The sequence below is a fragment of the Schistocerca piceifrons genome, chromosome 1 (genome assembly GCF_021461385.2).
Source record: "Schistocerca piceifrons isolate TAMUIC-IGC-003096 chromosome 1, iqSchPice1.1, whole genome shotgun sequence".
NCBI lineage: Eukaryota > Metazoa > Arthropoda > Insecta > Orthoptera > Acrididae > Schistocerca > Schistocerca piceifrons.
The window spans coordinates 9,300,202-9,317,547 of NC_060138.1; the positions used below are offsets into that span (position 1 = coordinate 9,300,202).

The 17,346-nt window shown below is 39.5% G+C and overlaps 1 pseudogene; it reads right to left on the reverse strand.

The window, feature by feature from the left end:
- LOC124799378 overlaps positions 1–17,346 on the reverse strand; it is a 72,886-nt pseudogene that overhangs the window by 41,874 nt on the left and 13,666 nt on the right.

Here is a 17,346-nt window from a genome sequence, read left to right on the forward strand (position 1 = left end):
GTGCAATGTATGCTGATTTCCTGCGTAATGTTCTACCAATGTTACTACAAGATGTTTCACTGCATGACAGAATGGCGATGTACTTCCAACATGATGGATGTCCGGCACATAGTTTGCGTGCGGTTGAAGCATTATTGAATAGCATATTTCATGACAGGTGGATTGGTCATCAAAGCACCATACCATGGCTTGCACATTCACCGGATCTGTCGTCCCCGGATTTCTTTCTGTGGGGAAAGTTGAAGGATATTTGCTATCGTGATCCACCGACAATGCCTGACAACATGCGTCAGTGCATTGTCAATGCATGTGCGAACATTACGGAAGGCGAACTACTCACTGTTGAGAGGAATGTCATTACACGTATTGCCAAAGGCATTGAGGTTGACAGACATCATTTTGAGCATTTATTGCATTAATGTGGTATTTACAGGTAATCACGCCGTAACAGCATGCGTTCTTAGAAATGATAAGTTCACAAAGGTACATGTATCACATTGGAACAACCGAAATAAAATGTTCAAATGTACCTACATTCTGTATTTTAATTTAAAAAACCTACCTGTTACCAACTGTTCGTCTAAAATTATGAGACATATGTTTGTGACTATTACAGCGCCATCTATCACAAAGCGAAGAAAGTGGTCCAACTAAAACATTCATATTTCTTTATGTATTATACGAATATGTAATAAAAAATGGGGTTCCTACTTTAAAAAACACAGTTGATATCAGTTTGATCTATGGCAGCGCCTTATAGCAGGCCAACCATTGCGCCAGCTGGTTTCCCCTTTCGAGCTAGACAAATTTCGTTCTTTGTAGTTTTTTCGTTTGACACTTACTTCGTGAGATATTTGCCCCAGTCACGATCAATGGACTACGCTGTATATAAAAAATTACCGATTTTATTAGGTCTTGAAGTAATGCATGTAAAAATTTTAACATTTTCAACTGGTGTAGATAATATTTTAGAAAATAAAATAAAATACTTCCCACGCAAGTTTATAAGTAATATACATATCATTTTATTTGGAAAATTGCAAATTTTATAATCAGATAAAAACCCGAAAAAAAGAACAAGAATGTTTTCCCCTTCTAACTCCCCTTAAAGTTACGGAAATGTGCAAGCTTTCGGAGCCAGTGGCTTCTTCTTCTGGCAGAAACAATGAAGGGGAAGGAAAAGGGAAGAAAGAAAAGGATTGTCAAGGTTTAGGAAATGGGGAGAGTTGCAGAAAAGCTGCAGAGAAACCCAGGCCAGGACAGACTTACTGAATGGGATGAGAAATATGTAACTAAACCAGTCCATCTCTCATACCACCAGCAAATGTGAAGTATTCTTGTGATTGGTAGTAAGTCATAAACATTAAATTATTTTCAATGTATGTTCATATGTAATACTGCACGTACCTTTGAGGTATCATTGGGCCCATTGGGAAGAGGATCAAAATCAGGCCACTGCTTTCTAATTATTTGGAGCATTTCACTAAATGAGACCATCTTCCCATCATTCCATTTGTTGCCGCTGAAAGGCATGTACTCGATAAATCTTACATCAACATTTTACTCTTTTGTTAACTCCACAAAACTGCACACTTCATCTTCATTAAAATCTCGCATTACAACACAATTTATCTGTGGAAGAAAGACACCATTAAAAACTTGGTATCAGATAAAGCTTGGTTTAAACAGAGTTTGAAAGACTTTTCGATAGGCAACTCATCCTACTCTATAGATGAATATCTTAACAGTGGCTGTTAGGCCAGCTTAAATAAGAATGTCTGTTAGATTTCAGTTCTGAGAGCACTTTGTCATAACAGTCAAGATTATGTACTTTTTGTTTGATAAATTTATTAATAGTGCATAACAATGTTTCAGTCTGACAGCGTATCAATTCTGAAAATATTAGCTGTTCCAGTTTGTATTGTATTCACCTAGTTTGACAATCTCCTGACAAATGATCAGGGTATTCAAATGTTTTATATTTTTTGTGTTATACTTTCTGGCATGTTACTCACCCATGAGAATCATCTCATGTTTTGGGTCTTGGAACAAAAGCTGAATCTAATCTAATCTAACCTACAAAATAATGGTTCTACAAGTCTGTAGTTATATTTGTATACCTCACTGATTCTGTTAAATTAATCTTTTTCTCTCTTTTTAGAGAATGTGGGAATTTATCTTAGCATGCCAAGCTGTTAACCTTCTTAACAATTTACGAAAATTAAACTACATACATCTCCAATCTTTTTCCCCACTCCAACGCACACATCTTTTGCTGAAGGTATTATTTTAACTATTACATTAAATTATGAAGCTTTCTTGAAACTGTGCTGCCATTTGTGAAACAAAGTTAAAAGTGTTCTCAAGATAAAAGGTCTTCACAAAAGGAGCATTTAGTATCTGTGCAGGTGGTAACACTGACAGCCTTCATATAAACAAGCCCAAATGGTAGAACATCCTTATTTACGCATACACGCAATGGCAGAAAAAAGGAAAAGAGCACACCTTTCATTCAAGCATTGAATATATAAACTGATGAGACAAAACACTATGACCTCCTGTTTGATAATGTGTTTGTCCACTGTTGGAACACAATACAGCAGTGATTTTGTGTGGGACAAGTTCAACAAATTTCAAGTATGTTCCCAGCATTATGTGAGGTATGTTCCCAGCATTATGCAGCACCGCATGTCTAAGCACAGGTCATGTAATTCCCATAAATTGGAGATCAGTGGTTTCTGGGTGCAGAACTGGTATCTGATAGCATCGCAGATGTATTCCATCAGATTCAGAAGGGGTGAATTTGATTCTGGCCTCTTGACACTGAAAGTCATATTGTTGAAACATGTCACCTTCATTAGGGACAGGGTGCGGACAGTGCACAATAATGTTCACACAGAACAAAGCTGTTATGGAGCCTTCAGTTACTACCACAGGACCCACAGAAGACCAGGTGAATGTCCTCCATAGCATAATATTGCTCCCACTGGCCTACGTCTACCTTTCAAGCACCAATTCACTCTGTTGACAGTGTATGTGCACAAAACCGTCAAGCAGGTGTAATGCGAAACACGAATGATTCAACCAGATGACACATTTCTATTGATTCACTGCCCAATCTCAATGCTCCTGAGCCACAGAAATTGTAATTCAACAGTGTTGTCAACATGGGAACATACAGGGGTTGTCTACAGCAGAGCCCTATGTTTAACAGTGTGCAATGAATGGTGTGCTCTGAAATACTCGTGCTTGCACCAACACTGTGTCATCAGACCTGCCACAGAAATTAGCTTCCTCAGCTGAATGTCATCTTTTTCAAAGGAACCATCCCAGCATTTGTCTTAAATCATTTAGGGAAATCAAGGAAAACCCAAATTTTGGTGGCCCGATGGGACTCGGGTCCGTTGTCCTCTCGAAGGCAAGTCCACTGTCTGACCACTGTGGTGGCATGACCTAGTCTTAATTAAGCCAGAAAATCCTGGGAAATGCTGACATACTTATTGATTTAAGATATAACAATTTAAAACAATCCTTTCATGAATTTCACTACAATTTTCTGCTCTTTTGAAAAAAAATTCTTTTGACTGTTTTGATGTTGTTTAATATGTTTAAATAATGATGGCAGTCTCTATAAAAGGGCAGTTTGACTTTTAAGTTTAGTTATACTGTTTTAAACTACATCCTTCATCTATTTGTCCACCCAGAAGTGCTATAGGATATAACTTGAAGACTATGGTGAGGTGGTGGGGGACAGTCATGTGTTGAGAAGGAGGTGCTGCCAGAAATGAAGTGTGACACTGCATACAGGGAGAATAAAAATACTCTATTCCATATTCATTTACAATCTAATTCTGGCCCCCATATGGTTTTACTTTTCTCCAATAAGAAAAAAAGACATTGTCAGTAACTGTCTTTATAAGGTCTTAAAAGGAAACAAACAATAGAAAATCTAGGCTGGAATAATGACCATATTATAAAAAAGATACATTGCTATTTACTGTATACAGGAGATGTTAGGTGACAGACAAGCACAACAAAAAGACTACTAAACACGTAAGCTTTCGATCAGAAAGTCTTCTTCCAAAGTGGACAAAACACACACACACACACACACACACACACACACACACACACACACACACACGACCCGTTGTTTCTCCCATGATGCGCAGTTGCTCCCAGTCTGGCCCTAGCAGCCAGAGACAGTGGTCATGTATGTGTGATCTGCATTTGCGCGCGCGCGCGTGTGTGTGTGTGTGTCTGTGTGTGTGTGTGTGTGTGTGGGTGTGTGTGTGTGTGTGTGTGTGTGTGTGTGTGGGAAAGGGGGGGGGGGGGGAGTTTGCACCAAAAACTTACGTGTTTAATAGGTGGTTTTTTTTTTTTTTTTTTTTTTTTTTTTTTTTTTTTTTTTTTTTTTTTTTTTGCCCCCCCCCCCCCCCCCCCCCCTGCCTGCAACACAACATCTACAGTATACAGTGAGTGCCAATCTATCATTTGATAATACTGTCGTTACCACCTTTCCAAGAGGCATATTGTGGAGGAATCCGAAGGGCTCTACTAATTTGTACAAGAGGAAGGAGAGCACAATCTCAATGTAAGTTTTTAGAAAACTGGTACGTGCATTACTTCTGCAAACCTTTCAGAAAGGACACGGTATGCACTTCATTCAGCAAGATGCGTAATAAACAATATTAGCAATACTGCATCAAACTTGTTCACTTTCATCTTTGGATTAAACATTCGATTTCAGAGAGTACAGAATTTGGCAGAATCAAATATTGGGGATATGTGGAACTGGGACAATGGCATATTTTTTACCCATTCAACAAACTAAGCACTGCTGATTGCTACTTTTATTGTGTCTGCTGCTGCAATGCATATATGAAACTGTAAGTGCAGCATCTATGATGGAATAAAATGTTATACAAATGAAACAAGCAGGCACAGTGAAATAGAGTAGTATGGCTCATCATTTCGGTCTCACAGATTAGCAGGTGTTGACTTGAAAGATAATACTTAAGAAGTTGAATCCAAAGGAGAGGATGTACCGTATTTACTCAAATCGAAGCTGCTCTTTTTTTCCGGTTTTTGTAACCCAAAAAACTGCCTCCGGCTTAGAATCGAGTGCAAAAGCAAGTGGAAGTTCTGAAAAATGTCGGTAGGTGCTGCCACAACAAACTTCTGCCGTTGAATATATGTAGCGCTACAGCCGTGTACCGCAAGTCTCTAGGGGAACGGAGGGTTCCAAATGATTGGAAAAGAGCACAGATAGTCCCAGTCTTCAAGAAGGGTCGTCGAGCAGATGCGCAAAACTATAGACCTATATCTCTTACGTCGATCTCTTGTAGAATTTTAGAACATGTTTTTTGCTCACATATCATGTCATTTCTGGAAACCCAGAATCTACTATGTAGGAATCAACATGGATTCCGGAAACAGCGATCGTGTGAGACCCAACTCGCCTTATTTGTTCATGAGACCCAGAAAATATTAGATACAGGCTCCCAGGTAGATGCTATTTTTCTTGACTTCCGGAAGGCGTTCGATACAGTTCAGCACTGTCGCCTGATAAGCAAAATAAGAGCCTACGGAATATCAGACCAGCTGTGTGGCTGGATTGAAGAGTTTTTAGCAAACAGAACACAGCATGTTGTTATCAATGGAGAAACATCTACAGACGTTAAAGTAACCTCTGGCGTGCCACAGGGGAGTGTTATGGGACCATTGCTTTTCACAATATATATAAATGACTTAGTAGATAGTGTCGGAAGTTCCATGCGGCTTTTCGCGGATGATGCTGTAGTATACAGAGAAGTTGCAGCATTAGAAAATTGTAGCGAAATGCAGGAAGATCTGCAGCGGATAGGCACTTGGTGCAGGGAGTGGCAACTGACCCTTAACATAGACAAATGTAATGTATTGCGAATACATAGAAAGAAGGATCCTTTATTGTATGATTATATGATAGCGGAACAAACACTGGTAGCAATTACTTCTGTAAAATATCTGGGAGTATGCGTGCGGAACGATTTGAAGTGGAATGATCATATAAAATTAATTGTTGGTAAGGCGGGTACCAGGTTGAGATTCATTGGGAGAGTGCTTAGAAAATGTAGTCCATCAACAAAGGAGGTGGCTTACAAAACACTCGTTCGACCTATACTAGAGTATTGCTCATCAGTGTGGGATCCGTACCAGATCGGTCTGACGGAGGAGATAGAGAAGATCCAAAGAAGAGCGGCGCGTTTCGTCACAGGGTTATTTGGTAACCGTGATAGCGTTACAGAGATGTTTAATAAACTCAAGTGGCAGACTCTGCAAGAGAGGCGCTCTGCATCGCGGTGTAGCTAGCTCGCCAGGTTTCGAGAGGGTGCGTTTCTGGATGAGGTATCGAATATATTGCTTCCCCCTACTTATACCTCCCGAGGAGATCACGAATGTAAAATTAGAGAGATTAGAGCGTGCACGGAGGCTTTCAGACAGTCGTTCTTCCCGCGAACCATACGCGACTGGAACAGGAAAGGGAGGTAATGACAGTGGCACGTAAAGTGCCCTCCGCCACACACCGATGGGTGGCTTGCGGAGTATCAATGTAGATGTAGATGTAGATGTACACAGGCATGCTTCGTAGGCACAAAGATAAATACTGGCGCCAAAACCTCTGCGTCAGTAAATAAATTAAAAAAAAAGGTGGAAGACAATTTTCATACATTATCCAACGAAGTAAATACAAATTCCGTATTGTTCATCTTCGAATGTAGCAGAACTTCAATGTATTACGAAAATCCGACTGGCAAGACTGTTTGGGATGTTTGTCAATATGGCCAACTCTACGTTTTGAATTTTTTCCTACCTGTGGGAAGAGATGGTTGCTAATAGGAACCTGATGTAATGTGAATCACATGCAGTATTCTCTTCATCATAAGAGTAATACGAATATAAACATTTTGCCACGTATTCTTTCGTGTTTGCTGCTATCTTATTTAAATCCTGTCTGCCTAATAAACTATGAAACTAGAGTGAGACAACAGCAAACGCGGAAGAATATACATATCGTGTCATGTTTATATTGGTATTATTCTTATGCCTAATAGTGATACAGTCATAAATGAAGCACGGCAACTGACTAGATTTTTAAATCTAAGATGACTCTAATTTCTGTGCAGAATTTGATGTACTAAAGAAGCGGCCGCAAAGATTTTCAAATGGAGAAAAATTTTCGCCTAACTCTCGTTCAGAACATGTTCTATCATACACAGTCTATTATTTGGTTCTTGTTGATCAATATCAAAGAAAGCAGCAGTGTAAGTAACAAGAAATAGTAGTCTCTTGCCATTGTTCTGCTAATGAGATGATTTCTCTCTCTTTTTTTTTTTTTTTTTTTTTTTTTTAATTGTAAGCGGCGGTAGCATGCACAAAACCAAGCCATGCCGCGAGCGACGACAGGCCGCAAACACGCACTATCAGAATGCGACTAACAATGCATGACACAGTACAGTAATGCATTTTCAGCTTAGAGTGACATAAACGCCTATAACAAGGAAAACGGCACTTATCAGATCAAAGCAAAATAAGCAATCGATTCAAACCAGACGAAGCACGTGAAAAAGGAAGGGTACCAGTATAAATACGGAGGAGCGCCTGACGCATAGCAGAGGCTACCTGGTAAAGCTTAACTGCTAAGCTTACGACTCGAACCAAACTACTGTAGCTGTATCGTCAATCATTCGACCTAAGTTGTGTCTCATATTACAATGGACCGACTTTGTTTCGATTTGGAGGTGCGGCCTAAAACTTTTCTCTCCCCTTGAACTTCGAGTCTCAAATTTCGGGTGCAGCTTAGATTCAGGAATTTTTTTTTTTTCCTTCCTTTATTTCGAGTCTCATTTTTCAGGTTTGAGTGCGGCTTAGATTTGAGTAAATACGGTAGGTGGTATTTCAACTAATTCTAACTATGAAATAAAACAAAGTACAGCAGGGAGCTCTGACGAATCAAACAGCAGTGATGAAGATTCTGATGAATAGGAAAGTATGAGTTAAGAAATAAGATGCTACTGAGATCGTAAATTTTTGTTGTGTTGATGAATCTGTTAACAAACGTATTCAAAAATGCACTGAAACATTGGCACATGTAGTGTTGGGAGGTGATAAACTGTCATTACTGTTAGAGGAGCTCCGTATTTCTTGCTGTTCTACTCCTACATGACACTGTATCTGAAGGTATAGAATGAATCTTCACTGGCTAGAGAAATGGGTAACACAATTTTACAAGTCTCTGCTGTCATGTAACCTCTTCAGGGAAATCATGACTGTACTAAGATTCAGTTTGTGGTTGACAAGGTCAGAGTCATTAAGAAATGCAAGGCAGCTACCATGTCAGTCCTAGAAGAGAGAGACGTAGCAAACTGTCAAAGCATGTTCATTCCCGGTCCATATGTTTGTGGTGATGTACTAACCAAGTAATACTGAAGTGTGATCCAAGTCACACAAATATGGCTTTAATAATAACCTCCGAACAATATGCCTCTAAGGACTCAACAAGACACAGAACACTGATGTGCACATTACAAACTAGAATCACACAGAGAGTCAGTCAGCACTGTTCCATACTTATATATGTGCGAGTTGCCAGCAGATGGCACGGCAGGGACCACACTGCACGCTTGGCTCCCAGAGACGGCCTCCAGCAGCCAGCCTGCAATGATCAGTCGGTGACCAATTTAAAGACGCATGTATGGCAACACCACTCTCGGTGCACTCACACTGACACGTACTAGTAGCACGATACAGCAGTGATGAGTAGTAGTACCCCTCCTGTCTTGCGCGCCTTTTATCTGGCTCTACAATTTACTTTCCTGGACCCACACAAATGCCTGATCCTCCTAATTCAATTTGCTCTGCAGACTATTTAAAATGCATAACGAAAAAGGAGCCACAATTGCACTTTGTGTGCCAGTTACTTTCCAATACATTGGCACCAGCTGATCTTATTTAAGAACACTCAACTTTCGTAGCCATACTTACAGCACATCCTTTGCTTCCTGGCCTAAATCCAAGTTAACTCCCAGCCCCCCTCCCCCCCCTCCCCACACACACACGCCCCTCCCCCCCTCTCCCCCCCCTCCGAATCAGCTAGTTGTGTGCTGTTATCTCACGTCACACCCTAGTCTATGAGTGCCCAGCTGTCTGTCGCCTGACTCCTCTACCTGCACCCCTAGCTAGCCCACAGATGGCTCCCCACTCTCCCACGAGCCACTAAATGCTTCCCTCCAAACCCCTCCCATCTCTCTCCATCCCTCACATTGCCTCAACCCACCCCATCCTACCCCACTCTAAAGCCCCACCTCGCTCCAGAACACTCACCGTGGGCCAGTAAAGAGCTGGCAGTTGAGCGACCACAACATAAGGAGACATGCGCATGTGAGTGTGTGTGTGTGTGTGTGTGTGTGTGTGTGTGTGTGTGTGTGTGTGCGCGCATGTTTTCCCTACAGCTAGAAAAAGAAAGTGCATTCTGGAAGCTCGCCAAGCACCGTACCTTTTAGTTTGGAAAGTAGAAGATGAGGTACTGGTGGAAGTAAAGCTGTGAGGACGGGTCGTGAGTCGTGCATGGATAGCTCAGATGGTAGAGCACTTGCCCACGAAAGACAAAGGTCCCAAGTTTGACTCTTGGTCCGGCACACAGTTTTAATCTGCCACGAAGTTTCATATCAGTGCACACTCCACGGCACAGTGAAAATCTCATTCTACATACCTTTTGTTCGTGTGCCTATCGATGAGACAGTGCTTCTGCCTTTTGGTGAGCCATCTCCTTTATTCCTAAATAATTCGTAATTTTCAACAGAAACTTTCCGTACGTTATTATTGCATCCTACATTACAATATGCAATTTCCACAATATGTGGTCATCTGTGAATATAATGGGGGTAACAACTGTAGGAGACCAAAAACTGACTGCAGTAGGCAAGTTCAAGTTATTGTATGCTGCAGTAGTTATGCAGAGGTGAAGAGGGTCACACAGGATAGGCTAGCATGGGAAACTCCATGAAACCAATCTTCAGATGGAAGATCACAACAATAAAAACATTTGATTCAGCATACACCAGACTCCAAACAGCGTACACAACCTGTATGCTCAGAAACACAGAAAATCATATTGGTTCCATCAGCAGGAAACTTCAGCCCATAATTGTTATGGAACACTGCGGTGATTTTGTTCATTAATAAAACCCAAAACTGGGGAGTAATAAGAGAGTATTGTTGTAACATCTTATCAACCTGGTTATCTAAATACATATTAAGAAGACTGGTAAAGTGTTATTTTAAAGCGCCACGAAAGTATTTGAGCAATGTATAAATTTAGAGAATCAGTGCATAATATTGAAAGCCTATCTACATTATCTATATCTGCATGACTAGTCGGTAATTCACAATTAAATGCTGGCAGAGGGTTCAGAGAACCACCCTCAACCTATTTATCTACCATTCCACTCCCCTACAGCATTTGAGGAAAAACAAACACTTCAATATTTCCGTACAAGCTCTGATTTCTCTTATTTTATTACAATGATCATTTCTTCCTATGTAAGAGGGCTCTAACAAAATATTTTCACATTCGGAGGAGAATGTTGATGATTGAAATTTTAAGAACCTGCTCCAGCAAAATGCTTTTGCTTTAGTGACTGCCACCCCCATTCACATGCGATATCTGTGGCATGCACTTTCCTGTTTCCCAATAATACAAAATGAGCTGCCCTTCTTTGAACTTTTAAATGATGTCCTCTGTCAGTCCTACCTGGTAAGGATCCCACACCATGCAGAATACTCCAAAAGAGGACAAACAAGTATAGTTGTAGATAGTCTCTTTAGTAATCCTAATCTTCTAAATGTTTTACTATTAAATCACAGTCTTTTGTTTGCTTTCCCACCGCATTATCTATGTGAGCATTCCAATTTAACTTATTTGTAAATGTAATTCCTAAGTATTCAGTAGACTTCACAGCCTTTAGATCTGCGTGAATTATCATGTAACCAAAATTTAGTAGATGCCTTTTACTACTCATGCGGATGACATAACAATTTTTATTATTTAAGGTCAGTTACCACTTTTTGCATCATATGGATAGGTAGCCTAAATCATTTTGCAGTTCATTTTGATCATCTGATCACTTTACAAGACAGTAAATGATTTGCAAGACTGTAAATGATAGCATCATCTAAGAGGACTGCTCCGATTCTCTCTTAAATTCTTAATGTAGATCGGCAACAGCAGGTGGTCTATAACACTTCCTTGAGGAATGTCAGATATCACTTCTGTTTTACTTGACGATTTTCCATCAATTACTATGAACTGTGACCTTTCTGACAGGAAACCACACATCCAGTTGCACAACTGAGACAATAAAACATATGATTAGAAAATGCTTGTGAGGAACTGTTTCAAAAAGTCTTCTGGAAATCTGCAAATATGGAATCAATTTGAGATCCCCAGTCGACAGCACTTATTACTTTGTGTGACTAAAGAGCTAGCTGTGTTTTAAAAGGTCGATATTTCTGAATCTATCTTGGCTATTTATCAATGAATCATTATCTTTGAGATAATTCATAATATTCAAACACAATATATGTTCCAAAATCCTAATGCAAATCAACATTAGTGATATGAGTCTGTTATTTAGTAGATTACTCCTCTTTTCTTTCTTGAGCATTGGTGTGACCTGAGCAACTTTTCAGTCTCTAGGTATGGATCTTTATCAAATGAGTGGCTATATATGATTTCTAATGGAGCTATTGTATCAGCATTCTCTGAAAGAAACATAACTGCTTTATTACACTGAGGAGAGCTACTACTAAGTTACTCACAGTTGCAGTTGCTCTTGATTTGAATACTGCAATATTTACTTTGTTGTCTTTGGTGAAGAAATTTCAGAAATCCGTGTTTAGTAACCCTGCTTTAGTAGCACTGTCATCAGTAACATTACCACAGCTATTGCGCAGTGAAGGTATTGGTTGTGTCTTGCCATTGGTGTACTACACATGCAACCAGAACCTCTTTGGATTTTCTTCCAGATTTCAAAACGAAGTTTCACTATGGGAACTATTAAACACATCTTGCACTGAAACCCACCCTAAGTTTCGAGCTTCAGTAAAACATCGCTAATCTTGGAGATTTTGCATTCTTTTAAATTTTGACATGCTTTTTTTCATTGCTTCTGCAGCTGAGTTTTGACATATTTTGTGCACCACCCTTTTAATTTATTTGGTATCCTTTCAATTTATTTGGTATATATCTCATAATTGATGTCGATACTATTTCTCTGAATTTAAACCATGTCTGGTCTACACTTACATAGTCAGACTTGAAGGAGTAGAGACTTAGTAGAGACCGTCTCCTTGGAAGGCATCAAGTTAATTTTTATCTGCTTTCTCATTAAATGCCCTATTGTGTAGGGCTGAAAATTAATAGAGATAAGGCAAACAGAATGTGCGAAGTAAGTGGAAATTACTCGTCTCTTCCCCGATTACAGTGCAATAGAAGATACTACAAGATGTTGACAGATTTCCATATCTCGGTAGCTTTATATGTAATAATGAGGTCACAGATGCAGAAATCACCAGCAGAACTGGAAAATCAGTCCATATGGCAATTAGGTCTGTAATATGTCAACAAAGCTTTGACTGTACTCCTTTATCGTTTATATGTGTGAGACTTGGAAAACGTCAGTAAAATCAGCACACAGTCTCCATATTTTTCACCAACAATGCTATAGACGAATTCTGAAGATGTTAACCCAACCAAGTTACAAACGATGAAGTGTTGAGAATACGACGTCTAGACAGCCTGCACAAAATTATTGTTGAAAGAAGACTGAAGATTGCAGGTTTTGTTCTACGCATGTAAGGTGGAAGAATCCCAAAATCAACACTGTTGTGGAAATCAATGGACAGATACAGATGTACAGGAAGACCTTTTAACACTTGGAACTTTTGCAATGAATCTTCAATGCATGGACACAAACTTGGAGGAAGGTGAGAACGTGGCAGCTGATTGAGTGAACTAGTGGAAACCAGTTCCTTGTATGGTACACAGCAAATCTGAGTAAGTTAGTAAGTAAGTAAGTAAAGTAAGTACAACTGGGGATTTTGCAAAACTGTTGGATGATCGATATTATTGTCTATATTTGACACTGTTGGACTTCTACCTTTTCCATGATGTGTATTCTTCAAATTGTGAGTTTTATGAGAAAGCTGATAGGTACTTACCAATCAACCTTACCTCACACGAACTGACATTGTCTCTTTGTAAATTCTACTGTGCTAACAATTATCTACTGAGAATCCTCGACTAGGTCTCTGCAGCTCAAATGAGCCAGTTTCTTTTAAATTTCTGTCTTTGGCTATAATTGTCTTCCAAGTATGGTGTCACAACGTCCTGTCATGAAACTTTTGCACATAACAAACAATTAACATTTGTGTTTTAGTGTTCTAAGCTGTGAGGTCATCAGCGGACAAATAATTTAGTACCTATTCCTGGACAGCCGGAGTGGCCGTGCGGTTCTAGGCGCTACAGTCTGGAACCGAATGACCGCTACGTTCGCAGGTTCGAATCCTGCCTCGGGCATGGATGTGTGTGATGTCCTTAGGTTAGTTAGGTTTAATTAGTTCTAAGTTCTAGGGGACTGATGACCTCAGAAGTTAAGTCGCATAGTGCTCAGAGCCATTTGAACCTATTCCTGACGTGCTGTTGTTTGGAACAACAACTGACATGATCCAAAATATTACTTTCTTTTATTATAGCTTCACTTTTATTTTGTCTAATGATTACTAATTTCAGTATCAAATTCCATCATCAAGCCACTATATGATCAGAAAGCATAGTGTATCTTTAAAATATTGTTTAATAAACAGATTACCATTATATCATCATTCCTTAAAATAATGTCCAAAGTGGAAGGACAGATGATTAATTTTGAGTATATACAAAAGTCAGAGTACTGAACCGGATATGAAAGAAGGAAAACCAGAAGGGCAGTGAGAGACGGGTGCCTTCTATCACCTTACTTCCTTAATATGTTCATCAAGGAAGTAATAACAACAACAAAGAAAAGATGACAAGAATCAAAAGGTAATTTCTGGAACACTCCAAGGAAATGCGATAGGACCATTACATTTACAATGTATATAAATGATCCAGTAGAAAGTGTCAGAGGTTCCTTAATATTGTTCACAGGTACTACACTTGTCCATCAGAAAGTAGCAACAACAGAAGACAGTATCAATTTGCACAATGACCTGCAGAGGATTGGTGAATGATGCAGGCTCTGGCAGTTGACCCTGCACATAAATAAATGTAACATATCACACACACACACACACACACACACACACACACACACAGGAAAAGAAATCCGATACTGCCAATACTGTACAACTACACTATTAATGACAAATTGCTGGAAACAGAATCTACCATAAAATATCTAGAAGTAACTATCCAGAGCAAACTTAAAGTGGAACGACCACATAAAACAGCAATAGAAAAGCAGATGCCAGACTAAGATTCACAGGAAGAATCTTAAGTGAATGTAAATTACCTCTGTGTCCTTACCCAGTAGGACTGACAGAAGAGAGAAAGAAGATCCAATGAAGTGCGGAGTGTTTTGTCACAGGATCATTTAGTCGCTGTGACATCATTACAGATATGCTCAGCAACTCCAGTGGTAGATGCTATAAGAGAGCAGTTGTGCATCACGGAAAGATTTACTACCCAAATTTCGAGAGAGTAGTTTCCGAGAAGAGTCTGACAACATAATACTTTCTCTCATATACAATTCACGAAATGATCACGAGAAGAAAATTTGAGAAGTTCGAGATAATACAGAAGCGTACTGACAGTCACTCTTCCCAAGCACTGTTCACAAGTGGAACAAGGCAGAGGGGATCAGTTGGTGGCATGAGACGTACCCCCTGCCACACACAGTTAAGTGGTTTTTGGAGCATGATGTCGATATGGAAACTTAATTGCATGCATATACACTGCAGATTGACGACATCGCAATAGTAAATCAGAGTAGGAACTAAATAAAATGTTTCAGGCCTTAAATCAAGAAGTGGTAAAACTAAAGCTAAAAATGAATACAAAGAAGACAAAAGTTATGGCTACAGACAAGAAAGGAGGTGGAGGTAGGACTGACACAAGAACAGGCAATGAGCAACTCAAGAAAGGAACTGAAATTCACTATCTCAGTAGCATTTTGCAAGAAAACAATCAATATTTCAAGGCATTCAAGAAAAGAAAAGCACAGGTGAAGAGTTCCTTCCAAAATAAGAAGAAGCTGCAACTGAATAAACATATCAGCTTCCACATTAAGAAAATATTTGTAAAGACCTTTGTGTGGAGTGTTCTGACACACAGATGCAAAATCTGTACATTAGAAAAGCCAAAGGAAGCTCACCTCAAACCTGCTGAAATGTGGTTCTGGAGGAGAAGTACAAGAACTAGCTGCATTGACAGAAAAATTAAAGGAAATAGGAGAGAAGAAAGAACCACTGAAAGTTATGCGCCAGGGCAAAGCAAAATACACTGGACACTTAACTGGAGACGATAATCTTTTAAAACACATTTCTGAAGGCAAGATCGTAGGTAAGAAAACAAGGGGATGACTGAGAACATCCTACTTAAACAATATGATCAATGAATGGGATTTTCTTCACACATGGAGATGAAGACAACTGCTGAAGAGAGGAAGCTGTGGCTGCAGAGACAAGGTTTAACCTTTTGGAAGAGTAAGGACAAACTAATACAAAATATGAGTCTGCATGGTAGCTACATATGGAATAAATGACAACTTCTTGTGTGCAGTCATCAAGTCACTTACCCCAGTAGGTGTCTTATCTACTAAAAGTAAAGGTAACTGTTGTGCTTTCAATAGATGTGAACTGCACCCTGAAAATGGTATGTCTAGTTTGCAGTTGGGACTTAACGTCTGAGGTCATCAGTCCCCCAGACTTAGAACTACTTAAACCTAACTAACCTAAGGACATCCCCGCCTAAGGCAGGATTCGAACCCGCGACCGTAGCAGCAGCACGGTTCCGGACTGAAGTGCCTAGAACCGCTTGGCCACAGTGGTCAGCTTTTATTCTGCAAAGAAAATTTTGATAATAAGATGAACTGATGCTGGTACTTGCTACTGAAACCAGTAGTACTTAGACACAACAAAAGTGTGACTACAGAATTAAGAATAATTTTTCCACACAATCGAGTATTTTTTTCAAAACAACACCACAATAGAGGAAACTTATTTTAAACTAAAGACACAAAAGAAAAAAAGAGAAACTGTAAAGATCTTGAGTCTCATAAGACTCTCTTGGGAGGAAAATATAAGATATTTAATTGGTAAACTTGCAAGGCATACTTTTTTATGTTGTATAAACTATGAAACTGTTAGCATCGTCAGCTAAAATTTACTTCTTCTGTCTTAATATACCTTCCTTCACTTACAGCTGCAGTGTGGAGACAGGGGTGAGGGTGGGAGCGGGGATGGGGGCGAGGGTGAGGGCGTACTGCTTTAAAATGGTGATTCTTGTACTGATATTTTTAACAACAGATTTATATCGTTTGCTTATGAAAGTCTGCATGCGATGACAGCTGCACTAGTAATACCTTCACAGGGTCGTATTCAAGTTGCAAGGCTAGATCTATGCCAGCCATGACACGCTCCCAGCCTTTCCTCATCGTGATCTGGTTGTAGCATTGGGACTGCAGGGTGTCTAAGCTGATGTTCAGACCATCAAGCCCTGCCCTCTGCAAGGCAACCAGCTGTCTTGTCAACATGAGGCCATCGGTTGTCATTAAGACACTTTCGAGATCTTTTATTTTCTTCAAGGCACCTGTGAAACAGCAAATTATTCTAAAGAAACTGAAACAAATAATTTGTAACATTGCTGCTGCATATAAAACAAAACTCCAGTTGATAAATTGAAAATACAAATTCCTTAAAAGTTAACTGTACATTTGCCCTAATACAAAGAGATAAGAAGGGTTAATAAACTGAATTGAAGAATGCAAGTTAAGATAGCAATGAAAAAATAATTAGAGGCATGAGATCACCTACTGCAACAGGGAAATGGGAATCAATATGAACCATTACCCAGCTACTGTCAACTGATTCCATGTCTCCATGCACACTGTATAAACCACTGTGGGTTCTACGACAAAGTAAATTGTTGTACCACACATTATGGTTTTTCCCCATTCAATGCTCATGTGGATTGTGGGAAGAATGATTCTTTAAATGGTTCTGTGCATCCTGTAATTAATCTTGCCTTCATGGTCCCTATAGGAGTGA